At 37.1% G+C, this 16597-nt stretch overlaps 2 pseudogenes; both read left to right on the top strand.

Annotated features, from left to right (window-relative positions):
• The first annotated feature begins 14173 nt into the window (after positions 1–14173).
• Positions 14174–14432, top strand: LOC117313518 (ASNSD1 upstream open reading frame protein-like; annotated as a pseudogene).
• Positions 14433–14434: 2 nt separating this feature from the next.
• LOC101330526 (asparagine synthetase domain-containing protein 1 pseudogene) lies at positions 14435–16349 on the top strand (annotated as a pseudogene).
• Positions 16350–16597: the final 248 nt, after the last annotated feature.

Genomic DNA, 16597 nt, shown 5'->3' with positions numbered 1-16597 from the left:
TCTGTTGACAGATAAAGCAGAAGGTAGCCCAGGTTCCTAGCCCTGTCACATTATCTTGTACCTTGTCCGAGTCTTGGTTTCCTCATCTGTATAATAGATTCTAAAGACTAAATGAATCAGAACAATGCCTCCTTGTTAATAGGTCCAATTTGGAGTTCTGAAATTAGAACTAAATCTTAGGGGCTTTATGTAAGAGAATCAATGCTTCCTAGACAAAGTGAACCCCTCATAAGTGGTTTTGCTTTTTGAGCTCACATCCAGAGATCTGATATGAGAATTGATCTTAACATTTGGTTGTTGCCAATATTTTATAATATTTTGGGGAAAATTACTAGTAATTACATTTCAATTCATTAAATAATTACTGACTGCTTAGTATGTGTAAAACAATACACCCATACATTACATATTTTATATGAGATCAGAAAACCTAAATATGTTTGCTATTATTAAGAGAGACATTGAGGTTACTGTTGTTTTATGGATGTTTTACAAACCCACTTTGTAAAACTGTTTCATAGGAAAGGGTGTGGTTGAGCATTTTGTTTTGTTTTGAATTTCCACAGTTGAGAATGTGGTGTGATAGGCTTATCTTTCCTTATGGGAGAAGGGCTCAACCTCAATCAATGCCTTCCTGCAAAAAACAGCTACAGAGGGAAAATCGGTGAAGTCCCAGCGTGTGAAATCTTTTAGAAGAGATTTAGACTAGATTTAAAGTAAGTTTCTATTCATTGTGGATTCAAGGTACATTAGTGCTAAACCAATTTTTGGAGTTGCATATGTACAATTTCCCCTGCCCTCAGTGTAAGGTATTAAAATAAGACACCTAGAATCTTCAATAGTAATACTATTAACTATCCAGTTAGTGGTAATATAACAATTAACTGTAGTTAGTGGTAGAACTAAAATAGTGGCAATATTACATTAACCCTGTGGCGAATGAAAATTGGACTTAAAATGTAGAAACGAAAGATTAGAGTTATTACGCAAATTTCTTCAGTTTCTAGATAAAATAGGAATAGCATCATAGAATGAAAGAAAAATTGTGGATTTTGTTTCCTGAAGTATATGCTGTTATGTGGCTCCCAGATCTCCCTTTAGGAGTAAAGAACTTATTCCCACAGCTGCTGGGAATGTAGCTAGCAGAAAGTCCTCTTCAGGAGTTTTCTCTGCTAAAGAAAGATGTATTCCCAAAAGTATGTCCTACTCCCAGGAATGACTAATCAACATAGGGGTTTAAAGGCCCCAATTTCAAAGGCCCTCATCCCAAACCAAGATAACTCTGAAGGACCGTCCCCCTTTCAGAGCTCCCGGTGAGGCTGGCCAAGGCTTTCATTAAGAGTGTATCACAGCCCATCTTCTCCCTCTGTCCAGTGCTGCTGCTTTCCCTTCCCTTGCACAGGTGTTGCTCTCCAGAGCCCTTCCTAATGAATGTCCTGTATGCTAATCTTCACCTCAGCATTCACTTTCCAGGGAACCCAATTTTGTCACTGACCAGCAGAGCCTTGCATAAGTCATGAAATATATGATCATTATTAATAATTATCTTCTCCAGAACTTAAGTTTCCTAATCTGAAAAATAAAGATCATCCTGAACTAGGGTTGTTGTTGGAGTGTTAAATGGAGTAACATACAAGTGGTTGTAGAGTTTTATAACTAATGCAGACTTGTGGCCAAACAGACATGAGTTCCAGTTTCAATTCTGCCTCTTACTAGCCATGCAACTTTTAGAACACTACCAAAGGTCTCCAAGTCTCTGGCTATAACATGCATGTAACAGTAATAATCAGACTAAAAATACTGCATTAATTCAGCATTTATTCTCATCTATAACAAGAATAACAGTAATAATCAGACTTAAAATCATTGCTTTAATTTGGCATTTACTGTGCCAGTCATTCAGATAATTTTTAAAAACCTATATTTTAATAAATATATTTAATTAAACCTATAAGGTTGTTGTAAAGATTAAGTGAACTAAGGCAATATAGTTTTCTCCAATGTGTGTGTTTATAGCATACATTAATAAACGGTAGCCAGTATAATTTCTACTGTTATAATTGATCATAAAGCATTTATTACACTGACTTGTACCAAAAATCAGATTTTTATAATTGCCAGGACCATATTTTTGTTCGAGAGAAATATTTTCTATCATTTAGTGACATAGAATTAAAAATACTAAGCTACCACAGATATATTCATCTAAGCTACCACAGATATATTCACAATCCACAAGACAACAGTTAATAGGCCAAGCAGATAATAAATTATCTGAGAAGACTCCCTCTATTTCCCCTCTGCCTTTTTAACAGGTGGTACTATACTCAAAAGCAGAAACCATTTGTCTATAAAACCAAGTTTATTGAACCCTCTTGTGATGATGGTGAGAGCTAGAGTCTGCATCCTTATTGTTCCATAGGTGAGGACTGGTGGTGGTGTGAGGAGTGTGTAATTCAATCCCGGTCAGACTGTCAGCTTGATAATGACACCCTAATACACTTTCACTCCTCAAGCCACAGAGAGGACCTCTTCTCCCTGAAATGTTTTATACACCATGAGGGCTCCAGTCTATCCACCTGAGAGGTACACATTTTCTCAGCTTTTTATTTATTAACTTCGCTTGATTTTTAAAATATTTACCCTTTATGTCTACTTGAAAACGAATAATAAAGACGTGGTAAAATCTGGGCTAACTGAATTGATAAGTAACATTAAATGATTCCATTTTAAGCACAGATATGGGGCTACTACCAAACACCTGAAAGCCATAAGATGGAGCCCCACACTAAGAACGGTGCAAGAACCCTCCTTGTATAGATCCTGGAGCAGGTGCACCAGCTCTGGATGTGAGAAAAAGAAACCCATCTTTTATTAAACCACTGTGTGGATTTTCTGTTAAAGGTGCCAAAGGTATTCCCAAATAATACAGAGTCATGCCTGTGTTGCCTCATTCTGCAATTTGCTTTTTCCATCAGCATTTCAGATGCATCCACGTTAAAAAGTAAAGATGTAATTAATTCCTTTAAACTGCTCTATAGTATTCCATCATATGTCCATCCCACATTTTCTACTTGTTCCCCTACTGATAAAATTTTGAGTTATATCTAACTTATTCTTCTCAACAGTACTGTACTGTACATACTTGTACATGTGTCCCTGTGTAAATATGACAAAGTTTCTTTAACTACATTTAGCAGTGGAATAGCTAGTTGTAGGGCACAAAGATTTTCAATTTCTACTTCATTAAATTGATGTTGCCAGGTATTTCTGTTTGCCCCTCACGAGCCTCCCTCTACCCCACCCTACCCTGGGAAGCTGAGTCTATCAATACAAAATACATCAAAGGACCTTTCAACTACTGATGGGGCTTATCCAATGGCAGAATATCTGAGGGAGGGTAAATCTAGATATTTATTCACCTGGCTGTACTCCCTGTGAGATTGCTACCTTTGCCCCTCAACTGAAGGCTTCCTCTCAAGACAACCTCTACAAGATTCACTCCTTCTGGGTTCCTGGAACCTTTACTCCCTCCCACATCCCTTCTGGTCTGAGGGGTGGTAACAGCTCCTCTGCCCACACCTTCAAAAATAGTCTCTTTGTAAAGCAAATCTCCTCAAATCATTCTGCTATCTGTTCCCAGGTGAAAACATGACTGCATCACTTCTGTACTGCTCTTCAAGGAGCCCGTATTAATTTACAGACCTACCAGCAGTGCATGAGAGTGTTTGTGACCCCACAGCCATACCGACACTTAACATTAACTGACTTAACGTTTTCTCCTATCTTATGGATTCAATAAAGTTGATTGTTTTTGTTTTATTTTGTGCTTCTCTGATTACTAGTGAAATTGAGCATCTCTTTAGGTTTATAGGCCATTTTTCTCCCTATAAATTACTTTCTACTATGATTTGCCTATCTTTCTACTGGACTGTTTTTTGTTGGCTTTTAATCCTTTAAATATTTGAAATATTAATCCTTTCTCTGTAACATGTGCTGGACTTTCTTCTATCTGCTGTTTATCTCTTGCTTATGATGTTCTTTGTTGCCCAAACATTTTAAAAATCTACCCGTATTTTCTTCTGTTTTAAAGTTTTACTTTTCATGTTTTGGACTTTAACATAGCTGAAAATTATTTTTGTGCACAGTGTAAAACAGAAATCTAATAACATTTCTTTCCTCATAGTGAGCCAGTTTCCACACCACCATTATTAAATAATCTATCTTTTCCTCCTTGATTTGAAATGGTGCCTATTTCCATGCCTAACTTTTAATGACTTATGGATCTGAATTTTATGTTTTATTCCATTCATCTTATTTGCTGCCAATACCACACTGTTTTAAGAATTGATATTAAGGCTTTATAATATGTCTTAGCATCTAGTAGCACAACAGTAATTTACTACTACATTTTAATTTGTTTATTGCTAGCTGAGAAATGTAAATTACTTCTGTATTTGACCTTGAATCCAGATCAAGAATCTGAACTGTCTTATTCGTCCTAATAGTTTTGTCCACTGATTGTTTTAGGTTTTCTATGTAGAGCTGCAAATAATGAAAGTTTGACCTCTTTCTTTCTATTTCTTGTACTTCTTATTTCTTTATCTTACCAGAACATTTTAGGACCTCAGTCTCATAGTTAATAATGGTGGTGATAATGGATGTTCTTGTTACTTTGGGGACTATTTCTAATATTTATTCCTTGCATCCATGCCCTTACAATATGTGGAGTCTCCTTCCTAACCCCCAGTATCCATATTGGCCATTTGACTTTTTTCGGCCAATGGGACATTAGCAAAAGGGATAGAAGCAAAGGCTTGAATGGTGCTTGTGCATTAGGGTTTTCACTCTCACTGCTTTTCTGATCTTCCATTACATTAACAAGTTCAGGATAACTTAATATAATGAGAGAATCATGGCCCAGTTATCCTTCACTCTAGCAAACTCATAGACATGTGAGTGAGGCCATCAAACATGTGTGACCCCAGTGGAGACCAGCAGAAAAACTGCCCAGCTGAACCCTGTTTAAATTTCTGATCTACAAAATAGCTAATACATGGCTGTTATTTTAAGTGTCGAAATTTTGGTGGTTGTTTTAAGCTATGTATTACATGGCAAAAGCAAATTGATACAGTCAATTAATGAGAGAGATGGGTTAAAATCTCTCGCTAAGATTTTCAGTTTAACCTAGTATTTGTTAATTTTTGCTATGAAGATTTGAGACTGTAATGTTACATGAATTTAACCTTAAAATTATTGTTTTACAGGTGGATGGTATCTTTTATCGTTATGTGATCAACTTTTTTTATCCCTAACTAATGTTTCTGCCTTAAAATATAATTTGTCTGATATTAATAGAGGTATACTTTTTAAAAAAGATTATTTTCCTGGTATGCCCTTTACCATTCTTATGCTTTCATTCTTTCTGTGTCCTAAAAGGAAATAAATCTGCCAGTCCTGTCCTTAAAAAGAGATGGAAAGTTTAGCTAATTTACATCTATTGTGATTATTTGTGTACTTGTATTTGTATTTATTTCCACTGTCCCTTCGGCTTTTATTAAGCTTTTCTCCTTCCTACTTCACACTGATTTATGAAGTTTTTTTTAACCCCCCTCTTTTTCCAACCATATTGTAAATTATATATTCTTTTTTATTTCTTTTAGCAATTATCCTTAAATTTTTAACTTAACAACAGATGGAAAGTCTAAGGAGAACCAGCAACTCTCCCTTCCCCTTAAAATTATAAACCAGAAAACTTTAACTCTGATCATTCTCCTTTTGTTTTACTTGGCCTTGTTCATATACTTGTTAGACATTTGGATATCTTCTTTGTGAAATGACTATTCAAGTTTTTACCCCATTTTATAATTGAATTGTCTACCTTTTTCTTTTTGACTGTTAGGAATTCTTTTAATATTCAGAAGAAAAGTCCTTTATTAGATATATGTATTGCAAATATCTGCTCTCAGCTGGGGTTTGCTTTTCAAACTTTCTTAATGGCATATTTTGATGAACAGAAGTTCTTAATTTTAATTAAGTTCAACATCTTTCTCTTTTCCCTCACACTGCTTTTTATGTTCTGTTTAAGAAATCTTTGCTTATACAAAAGTCATTAAGGTGTCCTGTGTTTTATTCTTGAAGCTTGATTGTTTTTAGCTTTGAGATCGAGATTTATGATCCATATCAATATTTTTTGTATTATAGGAGGTAGGGCTAAAGATTAATTCTGTTCATTCAGCAATCCATCTGCTCTATTACCAAAAATTTAAAGAAGCTTTCTTCCGCATTAAATTGCTTTGCACCTTTGCTGAAAAACAAGTTGGTTCTATATGTAGGGCCCTATTTTGGGACTCTCTTAATTTGTCTACTTGACTATTCTTGCACTATATCACCTTGCCCTAATTATTATAGCTTTATATTAAGTAAGCTTGATAGCCCATAGTGTAAATCTTTCAACTTGGCTCTTCTTCAAAATAATCATGACTGTTCTAAGCCTGCTGCATTTTCATATACATTTTAGAATCATTACCTGAGGAGACTTATCTATACTAGAACTAATTTAGATAACAAGGTCCTAGACTTCAAGCCAATACCATATTGGAATAAGACAAGAGTGGGAGAGAGTGAAGGTTTTGTGCATGCAGAAGGAATGTGAGTTGTTGTGTCCAGAGGGAAGACTGTGGAAGATTATATTTTCCAGAGACGGCCACAACAATATCTCCTATGTTACATGTTTTTCTGCATTACCTTGTTACTCTCAAGATGAGCCCCCAAAACATCTAGCTTTGAAAGCCAACAGGGCTTGCATCCATGAGATCTACAAGACTATAGTGAATGAAGAGACAGTTCTTAAAGGGCTCACTCAGACTCACTGTGGCTACCCCTCAGAGCACAGAGCAGAGGCAGTAGACTGAAACACCCATTCTTTCACTAAAAGAGGCTTATTTGCTTATTTTAAAACCTTCAGCCTGAGGGATAGGCTTCTAATTCATCCAGTTAGAGGAACATAAAGAAAAAAACAAAAAGTGGAGATAGCTCAAAGGACTTGTGGGACAACATCAAGAGGACCAATGTTCACATTATAGGAATCTGAGAAGGAGAAATGAGAGAGAAATGGGCAGAACAATTTTTGAAGAAATATTTACTGAAAACTTGCCTAACCTGGGGAAGGAAACAGACATCCAGATTGAGGAAGACTAGAATGTTTCAAATAAGAGGAATCCCAAAAGACCCACACCAAGACATATTATAACTAAATTGTCAAAAGTTAAAGACAAGGAGAGATTCTAAAATGCAGCAAGAGAGGGACACTGCCAATACAACAGAGTAGAAAGACCCTGAGCTCACCTCCTCTCATGGGTACACCAAAATTACAAGTATTTACAGAACTGCTATCAATGAAAAAGACTAGAGCTTCCAGAAAAGACTTTGTACAACTAAAGATATAAAGAAGGAACTACAAAAAGAGATGGGTTGGAGGCTCAGAATCACAGTATAGTTAAGACCTATACACCCCAGGTGGGTGACACACAATTGAGAGATTAATTACAATTGCAGAGGTTCTCCCCAAGGAGTGAGGGGTCTGAGCCCCACATTGGGATCCTCAGCTTGGAAGTCCCATGCCAGGAAGACAAGCCCCCAGAATGTTTGGCTCTGAGGGCCAGTGGGGTTTACTTCTAGGAGACCCAGAGGGCTGTGGGAAATAGAGACTCCACTCTTAAAACAGTGCACACAAAATTTCACATGCTCTGGGACCCAAGGCAGAAGCACTAATTTGAAAGGAGCCTAGGTGAGACCTACCTGCTGATCTTAGAGAGTCTTCCAAAGAGGCAGGAGGAAACTGCAGCTCCTGCTGGGGACATAGACACTTGCAGCAGCCATTTTGTGGAGCTCATTCTACTACGTGGACAGTGGTGCTGGCACGCACCATTTTTGAATCCTTCCTCTAGTTTATTAGCCTCAGGACCAAGTCCTGCCACAGACCACCAGCCTGTAGGCACCAGTGCTGGGATACCTCAGGCCGCACAATTAACTAGGGGGGGACACAGCCCCATCCATCAGCAGATAGGCGGCCTTAAGACCACCTGAGCCCACAGCTGCCCCTGGACATGGCCCTGGCCCCACTCACCAATGCACAGGCACTAGACCCAAGACCCCCAGGACCATGCAGCCAGACCCCAGGACCCAGCTCTGCCTGCCAGTGAGGTGGCACTAGCCCCAGGACCTAGCTTTACCTACTGGTAGGTGGGCACCAGCCCCATGATATCCTGTACCCCGACTCCACCCCCCAGTGAACCAGGTACCAATGGTTCTGTAGCCGGCCACCTCGTGACCTGGCCCTGCCACCGGTGGCCAGTAGCCTCTACACAAGGCATGGCCTGACAACAACCAGACTGGGGGCCAGCCATGCCTACCACACTGCCCACAGTACTCAGCTCACCACAACAGAAGAACCCACAAAGCCCACATAGGGGGCACCCCTAGAGCATATAACTCTGGTCACACACACACACACACCTCATGGTAACCACAAACTAAAAGTCTCTAATAGATACACATACGAAAAAGAAAAAAGAATCCAAACGTACCACTAAAGATACCAATCAAGTCACCAGGGAAGAGAACAAAAGAAGAAATGAACAAAACAGAACTATAAAAACAACCCAACAAGCAATTAACAAAATACATATCAATAAATACCCTAAATGTAAATGAACTAAATGTTCCAATCAAAAGACAGAGAGTGGATAAATGAATAAAAAAAGGAAAAATAACCATATATATGCTATATGCAAGAGACTCATTTAAGATCTAAAGACACACAGAATAAAAATGAGAGGATAGAAAAAGGTATTCCATGCAAACAAATCAAAAGAAAGCTGGGGTAGCAATACTTACATCAGACAAAATAGAATTTAAAACAAAGACTGTTACAAGAAACAAAGAAGAATATTACATAAGGATCAAGGGATAAATCCAAGAAAAAGATATAACAATTATAAATATATATGCACCCAATGTAGTACTACCTAAATACATAAAGCAAATATTAACATGCATAAAGAAAGAAATTGACAGCATGATAAAAACAGAAGTGAAAAAGGAGAGTTACAACCAGCACCACAGAAACACAATGATTACTATGAATAATTATATACCAATAAAATGGACAACCTAGACGAAACGGACAAATTCTTAGAAAGGTACAATTTCTCAAGAATGAAGCAGGAAGAAATAAAAAATATGAACAGACCAAGTACCAGTGATGAAATTGAATCAAACAAAAGTTTTGATTCCAACAAACAAAAGTTCAGGACCAGATGGCTTCACAGGTGAATTCTATGAAGCATTTAGAGAAGAGTTAATACCTATCCTTCTCAAACTATTCCAAAAAATTGCAGAAGGAATACTTCCAAACTGATTCTATGAGGCCAGCATCACCCTTCTACCAAAACCAGACAAAGATATCACAGAAGAAGAAAATTACAGGCCAATATCACAATATCACTAATGAACAAAGATGCAAAAATCCTCAACAAAATATTAGCAAACCAAATCCAACCATACATTAAAAGGATCATACACTGTAATCAAGTGGGATTTATCCCAGGGATGCAAGGATGTTCAATATCCACAAATCAATCAATGTCATACACCAAACTGAAGAAAAAAAAAAAAAGCTTCAGACAAAATTTAACAACCATTTATGATAAAAACTCTCCAGAAAGTGGGTATAGAGGGAATATACCTCAACACAATAAAGGCCATACAGGTTAAGTCCAGAGCTAACATCATACTCAATGGTGAAAAGCTGAAAGCATTTCCTCTAAGACCAGGAACAAGACAAGGATGCCTACTCTCACCACTTTTATTAAACATAGTATTAGAAGTCCTATCCATAGCAATCAGACAAGAAAAGAATTAAAAGTAATTCAAATTGGAAAGGAAAAAGTAAAACTTACTATTTGCAGATGACATGATTACTATACATAGAAAATCCTAATGATTCCAATAAAAATATACTAGAGTTCATCAATGAATTTAGTAAAGTTGCAGGATACAAAATTAATAAACAGTTTGTTGCATTTCTATATTCTAAGGAAGAACTCTCAGAAAGAGAAATTAAGGAAACAATTCCATTCACAGTTGCATCAAAAAGAATAAAATACCTAAAAATTAACCTGCCTAAGGAGGTAAAAGACCTGTACCAGGACAACTATAGGACGCTGATGAAAGAAACTAAAGATGACATCAACAGATGGAAGGATACATTGTGTTCATGAATTAGAGGAATTCATATTGTTAAAATGACCAATGGCATTTTTCACAGAACTAGAACAAATAATTTTAAAATGTGTATGGAAACATAAAAGACCCTGAAAAGCAAAAATAATCTTGAGAATGAAAAACATAGCTGGAGGTATCATGCTCCCCAACTTCAGATGATACTACAAAGCTACAGTTATCAAAATAGTATCATACTGGCACAAAAACAGAAACATATATTAATGGAACAGAATAGAGAGCCCAGAAATAAACCCACAAATTTATGGTCAATTAATCTATGACAAAGGAGGCAAGAATATACAATGGAGAAAAGACAGTGTCTTCAATAAGTGGTGCTGGGAAAACTGGACAGCTACATGTAAAAGAATGAAATTAGAACACTCTCTAACACCATACACAAAAATAAACTCAAAATGGATTAAAGACCTAAATGTAAGGTCAGACTCTATAAAACTCTTAGAGGAAAACACAGGCAGAACAATCTATGACATAAACACAGCAACATCTTTTTTGAACCACCTCCTAGAGTAATGAAAATTAAAACAAAATAAACAAATGGGACCTAATTAAACTTAAAAGCTTTTGCACAGAAAAGGAAACCATAAACAAGACAAAAAGACAACCTCCAAAGTGGGAGAAAATATTTGCAAACGAAGCAACTGACAAAGGATTAATCTCCAAAATATACAAACAGCTCATGCAGCTCAATATATAAAAAAAAAACCCAAACAACCCAATCCAAAAATGGGCAGAAGACCTAAATAGACATTTCTCCAAAGAAGACATACAGATGGCCAACAAATACATGAAAAGATGCTCAACATCACTAATTATCAGAGAAATGCAAATCAAAACTACAATGAGGCATCAGCTCACACCAGTCAGAATGGCCATCATCAAAAAATCTACACACAATAAATGCTGGAGAGGGTGTGGAGAAAAGGGAACCCTTTTGCACTGTTGGTGGGAATGTAAATTGATATAGCCACTATGGACACAGTATGAAGTTTCCTTAAAAAATGAAAAATAGAACTACCATACGACCAGCAATCCCACTACTGGGCTTATACCCTGAGAAAACTACAATTCAAATAGAGACATGTACCACAATGTACATTGCAGCACTATTTACCATAGCCCAGACATAGAAGCAACCTAAGTGCTCATCGACAGATGAATGAATAAAGAAGATGTGGCACATATATACAATGGAATATTACTCAGCATTAAAAAGAAACAAAATTGAGTTATTTGTAGTGAGGTGGATGGACCTAGAGTCTGTCATACAGAGTGAAGTAAGTCAGAAAGATAAAAACAAATATTGTATATTAACACATATATGTGGAACCTAGAAAAATGGTATAGATGATCTTACTTGCAAAGCAGAAATAGAGACACAGACATAGAGAACAAAAGTATGGATACCCAGGGGGAAAGGGGGAGTGGGATGAATTGGGAGATTGGGATTGACATATATACACTACTGATGCTATGTATAAAATAGATACCTAATGAAAACATACTGTATAGCACAGGGAACTCTACTCAGTGCTCTGTGGTGACCTAATTGGGAAGGAAATCCCCAAAAGAGGGGATAGATGTATATGTATAGCTGATTCACCCTGCTGTACAGCAGAAACTAACACAACATTGTAAAGCAACTATATGCCAATAAAAGTTATTTTAAAAAAGAAAAGAAAAAGAAAAAGACCAACTATATGCTGCTTAGGAAAAATTCACTTCATGCTTAAGGACACACAAAGACTGCAAATGAAGGAATGGATGCAATGCAAACCAAAAAAAAAATGCTGGGGTACCTATAGTTACATCAGACAAAATAGACTTTAAGACAAGACTGTAATAAGAGACAAAGAAGGCCACTGTATAATGATAAAAGGGTCAATCCAACAGGGTATAACATCTGTAAATATTTATTCACCCCCAATATAAGCACTTAAATATATAAAGTAAATATTAACAAACTTAAAGGGAGAAACAGACAGCAAAACAATAATAGTAGGAGATTTCAATACCACACTTTCATCAGTAGAGAGAGCATTCAGACAGAAAGTTGATGAGAAAACACTGGATTTAAATAACATGTTAGACCAGATGGACTTAATAGACATTTCCAGAACATTCCATCCAAAAGCAGCATAATACACATTCTTCTTCAACACACATGGAACATTCTCCAGGATAGATCATATGTTAGCCACAAAACAAGTCTTAATAAATATAAGAAGTTTGAAAATATGAAATCATATCAAGCATCTTTTCCAGCCACAATGGTATAAAAGTAGAGATTAATTACAATAAGAAAACTTGAAAATACACAAATATATGGATATTAAACATCATCCTACTGAAAAACTGATGGGTCAAAGAAGAAATTAAAAGCAAAGTAAATATCTTGAGATAAATGAAAATGGAAATAAAATATATCAAAACTTATGGATGCAGCAAAAACATTTCTGAGACAGAAGTTCATGGTGATAAATGCCTACATTAAGAAACAAGAAAAACCTCAAATAAACAACATAACTTTATACCTCAAGAAATCAGAAAAAGAACAAATAAAATCCAAAGTTAGTAGAAAGAAGGAAATAACAAAGATCACAATGGAAATAAATGATTGGAGACTAAAAAGACAATAGAAAATATCAATGAAACTAAGAGTTGGTTCTTTGAAAAGATAAACAAAATTGACAAACCTTTAGCTGGACTCACTAAGAATAAAAGAGAGAGGACTCAAACAAAATCAGAAATGAAAGAGGAGACATGGTAACTTATACCGCAGAAATACAAAGGATCTGGGCTTCCCTTGTGGTCCAGTGGTAAAGAATCCACCTTACAATGCAGGGGACATGGGTTCCATCCCTGGTCAGGGAACTGAGATGCTGCGGGGCAATTAAGCCCGCATGCCACAACTACCGAGCTTGCATGCCTCCACTAGAGCCCACATGCTGCAAACTACAGAGCCCACGTGCTCTGGAACTCACGCACCACAACTACAGAGCCTATGTGCCCTGGAGCCTGCACACCACAACTAGAGAAGAGAAAACCTGCATGCCACAACTAGAGAAAAGACTGCGCACCACAACAAAGAGCCCGCATGCCACAATGAAAGATCCCGCATGCCACAAGAAAGATCCCGTGTGCCGCAACTAAGACCTGACACAGCCAAAAATAAATTAATAAGTAAATCTTTAAAAAAAGAAAAAAAGGGCTTCCCTGGTGGCGCAGTGGTTGAGAGTCCGCCTGCCGATGCAGGGGACACGGGTTCGTGCCCCGGTCCGGGAAGATCCCACATGCCGCAGAGCGGCTAGGCCCATAAGCCATGGCCGCTGAGCCAGCACGTCCGGAGCCTGTGCTCTGCAACGAGAGAGGCCACGACAGTGAGAGGCCCACATAACGCAAAAAGAAAAAAAAAAAAGAAAAAAAGAAATACAAAGGATCATAAGAGACTACTATGAACAATTATACACCAAAAAATTGGACAACTTAGAAGAAATGTATAAATTTCTAGAAACATACAACCTACCAAACTGAATCATGAAGAAACAGAAAATCTGAGTAGATCTGTTACTAGGAAGGAGGTGGAATTAGTAATAAAAAAATCTCCCAACAAACAAAAGTCAGGAACAGATGGCTTCACTGGTGAATTCTACCAAACATTTAAAGAAGAATTAATAACAATCCATCTCAAACTCTTCCAAAAAATATAGAAGAGGAGGGAACACTTCCAAACTCATTTTACAAGGCCAGCATTACTCTGATATCAAAACTAGACAAGAACACAACAAGAAAAGAAATTACAGGCCAATATTCTTGATGAACAGGGAGGCAAAAATCCTCAACACTGCATATTTAATGCTCTGTGGAGATGCCCAGCCAGGGTGTACAACCCAAGGACAGTGCGGGGCTGGTCCCTACCAACAACTTGGCTCTGCACAAGGAAGACCTCAGCAGCAAGATTACAGAACAAAAAAGGCAGCAACAGAACAGCAACATATTTTCTTGCAGATTGAACAGAAATGCTTTCTGAAAGCAAAAATATATTGGATGAGCTGAGGAAAGAATACCAAGAAATAGTAAACTCAGAGAAGACCAAATCAAGAAATAGTAAACTTAAATTTGCATAGAAATGGGTGGCATTTGTTGTGCAGTAAGCTTTTCTGTTGAGCATTTCAGCAAAGATTTGAAAGAGGATTTACTGTGTAATCTTAAATGGTGGGGATCCAATAGTAGTAAACAGTTGTTAAAGTCTAATGTTAATTACCAGTGTTTATTTTCTGGTCATGTCCTTCACTTAAGAGGGGTGTTGACCGCCCAGCCTGTGGAAGATGAAAGAGGAAATGTATTCCTGTGGAATGGAGAAGTCTTTAGTGGAATAAAGGTTGAAGCTGAAGAGAATGATACTCAAATAATGTTTAATTATCTTTCCTCTTGTAAGAATGAATCTGATATTTTGTCACTCTTCTCAAAAGTCCAACGTCTTTGGTCTTTTATATATTATCAAGCATCTAGTCATTCTTTATGGTTTGGTAGGGATTTTTTTGGTCATCTTAGCTTGCTTTGGCATTTTAGTAATTTGGGCAAGAGTTCCTGTCTCTCTTCAGTTGGCACCCAAACATCTGGAGTGGCCAATCAGTGGCAAGAAGTTCCAGTATCTGGAATTTTCAGAATTGATCTCAAGAATACTTCCATTTCCAAATCAGTTGTTTTAAATTTGTATCCTTGGAAATAACTCTAGGGAGGATGCTATCAAAGAATGTGTTAATAGCCTGACTCAAATTTCAGCAGACTTGTCAACATTTATATCAGTGGTAGCAAATGAAGCCAAACTGTATCTTAAAGAACCTGTTGTCCCTTTAAATATGACGTTGCCACAAGCTGCATTTGAGATCCACTGCAGTAGCATTTCCAGCGTCCCACCGACGAGAGACCCTTCAGGTCTTTCTTATTGATGGACACATGAAGGAAGGAGTTCAGCAGTTCATTGATGTCCTGAGTATTGCAGTCAAGAGACGTGTCTTGTGTTTACCTAGGAATGAAAACCTGACACCAAACAAAGTTTTGAAAACTAGTAATAGAAAAGCAAATGTTGCAATCCTATTTTCTGGGGGGATTGAGTCCATGGTTATTGCAGCCCTTGCTGACCATCATATTCCCTTAGGTGAACCAATTAATCTTCTTAATGTGGCTTTCATGACTAAAGAAAAGACCATACCAGCTAGTTTTAACAAAAAAGGGAGAAAACAGAAAATCATTGTGAAATACCCTCTGAAGAATTCCCTAAAAATGTCGTTGCTGCTGCTAGTCCTGGTGAACAATTCAACATACCAGATCGAATCACAGGAAGAACAGGACTAAAGGAATTACAAGCTGCCAACCCTTTTCGGATGTGGAATTTTGTTGAAATTAATGTTTCCCTAGAAGAACTGCAAAGATTAAGAAGAACTCGAATATCCCACTTCATTCAGCCTTTGGATATAGTGTTGGATGATAGCATTGGCTGTGCAGTATGGTTTGCTTCTGGAGGAGTTAGTTGGTTAGTGACCCAGGATGAAGCAAAACCATATTAGAGCAGTGCAGAGGTAGTTCTTACTGGAATCGGTGCAGATGAGCAGCTTGCAGGTTATTCTCGTCATCGTGCCTGCTTCAACACACACGGGCCAGAGGAATGAATAAGGAAATTGCGATGGAACTGGGTTGAATTTCTTCTAGAAATCTTGGTCGTGATGACAGTTATTGGTGATCATGGAAAAGAAGGAAGATTTCCTTTCCCGCATGAAACTGTCTCCTTTCTAAATTCCCTACCAGTTTGGGAAAGGGCAAATTTGACTTTACCCCATAGAATTGGTGAAAAACTGATTTTGCATCTTGCAGAAGTGGAACTTGGTCTTACAACCTCTGCTCTTCTGCCAAAATGGGTCATGCAATTTGGATCCAGAATTGCAAAAATGGAAAAGAATAATGAAAAGACATCTGATAAACGTGGAAAGCTCCAAGTCATTTCTTTAGAAAACCTTTCTATTGAAAAAGAGATTAAAATGTAATATTTCATAGTGTAACATTTACTGAATGATGATTTTAAAAAAATAAAATACTCTGCTTCTTTGAAAACAAACAAAAACACCTCAACAAATATTAGCTAACCAAATTCAACAATACATGATTAAGTATACTGTTATCATAAATTTATACCATGATCAAGTATGATTTATTCCAGGCATGTAATGATGGTTCAATGCCTGCAAATCAATCAATGTGTGGTACACCACATTAACAAAATGAAGGATAAAAT

This window comes from Tursiops truncatus, chromosome 9 (genome assembly GCF_011762595.2).
Source record: "Tursiops truncatus isolate mTurTru1 chromosome 9, mTurTru1.mat.Y, whole genome shotgun sequence".
In the NCBI taxonomy this organism is placed as follows: Eukaryota; Metazoa; Chordata; class Mammalia; order Artiodactyla; family Delphinidae; genus Tursiops; species Tursiops truncatus.
Note: the sequence above shows the minus strand (reverse complement) of the source record. Positions and strands in the feature narration are given on the sequence as shown.